At 43.9% G+C, this 3,119-nt stretch overlaps 1 protein-coding gene across 1 annotated transcript in view; it reads right to left on the reverse strand.

Moving 5' to 3' along the window:
- ZNF217 (zinc finger protein 217) overlaps window positions 1-2,170 on the reverse strand; it is a 41,378-nt gene extending 39,208 nt beyond the window's left edge. Inside the window, exon 1 of the mRNA XM_017496889.2 lies at window positions 2,007-2,170. The gene's annotated coding sequence lies outside the window, so the exon portion shown is untranslated. The remainder of the gene's footprint in view (window positions 1-2,006) is intronic.
- Between the last annotated feature and the right edge of the window lie 949 nt (window positions 2,171-3,119).

Here is a 3,119-nt window from a genome sequence, read left to right on the forward strand (position 1 = left end):
CCCGCCTGTAGTCCCAGCTACGCTGGAGGCTGAGGCAGAAGAATCACTTGAACCCAGGAAATGCAGGTTGCAGTGAGCTGAAATGGTGCCACTGCACGCCAGCCTAGGCGACAGAGCGATACTCCGTCTTATTAATTAATTAAATACAAAAATATAAAAATAAATTTTAAAAGTAGTACTCGCTGACAAGTGAATTTGGGAGGAATAGGCAAGACCTCCCTCGTGGTAACGGGGTGGGGGAGGTGGGGGTTGGCATACAGTAAGTGCTCAATTAAGTCACACCTTTATGATCCCGACAATGGCCCGCGGCCGCAGAACCTGCGGGCTCTGCACAGCAGGAAGGACACCCACAGACACTCCTTCACCCGCGCAGGGCCCTGCCAGGGCGCAATACGGGAAGGTGTTCAGAGCAGGGAAGGGAGAGATCAGATCCGAACCCGGATCCAGCTCCTCCGCAACTTGAGTCGCTCAATCATCAGCTACATCGCCCAGTGTAGACAAAGTAAGTGGAATTCTTTGCAGAGTATACCTTGAGCCGGGAATCCTCACAGAAGATGGGAGCTGGAGCATCTTCTCCAAACTGGAGGTCGAGCCAGGCCTAGGAGACGAGGGGGAGGTGCGGACGACCCACCCGCAGGGAAGGAGGTGAAACTGGCGAGCTCCGGGGAAGGTGTGTCCTCCCCAACCACACCTTCCCACAGGACCCTGAGCCTGGGAAAGGCCGGGGATGAGATTAGGGTCGGAGCCACACCCCTGACCGGCGCCCAGGACACTCTGTAGCCACGTGTCTACACTGGCGCTCCGAACTGAGTTGACCCAAAGCCTCTTCACCACTTCCCGCCGGGGGCTTTTGCCCAGCGGTCCCCCAGCACTCACACCGCGGGTTTTCTCAGAACCCAGTGTCAAAGACCGCCTGGATTCAAATCCTGCCGCCGCCCTCAGCCGCTGGGAGACCCGGGCCAGGGCCTCACCCTCTTCCCAGCCTCACCTGCAGAATGGCCGGTCCCGAGGTTGACATGCCCTCATCACCATGAAGCCTTAAAACGGTGCCTGGCACATGGCAATCACGCAATAAACGTCCGCCAAAATGACGTCAACCAGGATTCTCCCTGGAAGGCAACCTGTTCTAATACCGCCCTTCAATGTGGGCTAATCCCTTTGGCTCCTTGTTTAATGTGGTTAGCACATTTTATTGACTTTTTTTTTTTTTTTTTCTCAGAAAGACCAAGTCCACATGTCCTCTTAAAAATATTTTAAGAGATTATGTTTTGCTCCCACTTGCTTTGAGGAATGACTTCGTCCTGGTCGAGTGGGGTGAAAACATTGAAATGCGAACTAGGATAATAAGACTGTGTCTTTCCTGTTCTGTTTCCTAAAAAAGGAGGGGAGGGAATTCAAAATTCAGAGGCTGGGTTTTAAAGACCTTCATGCTAAGTATTTCTTATCAACTTCCTTTTTTTTTTTTTTTTTCTCATATTTTCACTCTGCCACCAGGCTGGAGTGCAGTGTCACCTTCTCAGCTTACTGCAACCTCCGCCTCCTGGGTTCAATTTTTTTTTGTCCTCATATAAACATAACAGTAATGAGTTTTTCTTTCTCCTTGACTCAAGAAAAAGAAAACAAAAAAAACTGACACACTTCTCCAAAGCAAGACAGCTGAATTTTCTACGAAGACTCGTAACTGATAGGATATATATTCCTTAAAGAAAGTAAGAATGCTTTGAACAGAAAAAAACAGTTTCTGCAGTAGTTTTATTTGAAGCCCACAAAAAAAAACAGCATGTCCCCAAGGAAACAAAATAGAATTTGGAGTCGCAGCTAAAATGGCTCTACCCTAATCCTCTCTTACCCAGTACTCTGGGGCTTGTTTACAGGAAGCCCCTGCCCACCAGAAGTTTTCTGCTCGTTTTCAACCGTGTTTTTTGCATCATCAACTCAGGCATATGGAAACAAATTAAACATTCGGCTTAAAAAAAAATTACAAAGTAAACGAAGAGAACGCTGACCTGTTCCTTTCTACCTTCTTCAGGATGGGTAGAGGCATGAAGAAATGCAGGCTCCCCTCCCCCTCCGGGCCGCGCTTCCCGGCTGGGTGGAAACTGTCTCATTACCACATTTTCAACAAGTAGACCAGTTTCCTCCTTTAATCAAAGTTACTTTGTGGTTGTTTGGCAATCTGCGCATGCCATGTTTTTATAGCTATAGAAAATGCGTATTTGTTTATTTTGATATGACTATGACCATATGAGAAACTTAAGTCAGCCTCTTACAGCCAGTGATTTCTAAGAGCTCTGAAAAGCCCGGCCTTTAAACATTTTAATAGAGGCTCTCTCATCCTTTGTAAGTGGAAGTGTAAATTGGTACAGTCCTTTTGTAAACAACTCAATGAGACAAGTCAAGGACCTTACAAATGTTCATACATTTGGATGCAGCAATAACACTCCTGGAATCAATCCTAAGGAAACAACCCTAACGTAGGAAAAGGTGTTAGGAACAAAAATCTTCGTGGTAACAAGATTTACTACGAAGTTACCAGAGTGGGAGAGAAATACTCACTCTCCATACATGTGTGGAGGCACACAAATACAGGAATGGTTAGTCATCCAAGTTATGTATCCCCACACGATTGCACACAGCCATTTTAAAATTAGAAAGTTTTGAAAAATAGGCCATTGGGAAATAAGCAAATGAAAAAAACCGAGATACAAAGTTGTATTTTTAATGAACTCTAATTTTTTCTATTAGTAAGAAAAAAATAGGTTGTAATATACATACAAATATTAAAATTGGTTTTCTTATCAGAAAAATTTTAGTATGGACTGAATATTATACGTAACCAAAAAAACTTAATTTCATTAGCTTCAGTAATGACATTATGGGTTATTACAGAATATGTATACATACAAAGATGTATACTGAAGCGTATAGAAGAGTGACAGGGCAGACGAGAATTTATAATACTCGAGTAGATTTTAAATTTAAATTTTAAAAAGAAAACAGGAGAATCTTGAAGCTAGAACCAGACATCATGTATGGGGGTTGGTCATTGGATTATTTTTACTATTCTCTCGGCTTTCACATACATTTCAAAACTTTTATTTAAATTGTTTTCTTTTTTT

Source organism: Cebus imitator, unplaced genomic scaffold (assembly GCF_001604975.1).
Source record: "Cebus imitator isolate Cc_AM_T3 unplaced genomic scaffold, Cebus_imitator-1.0 Scaffold224, whole genome shotgun sequence".
Classification (NCBI taxonomy): domain Eukaryota; kingdom Metazoa; phylum Chordata; class Mammalia; order Primates; family Cebidae; genus Cebus; species Cebus imitator.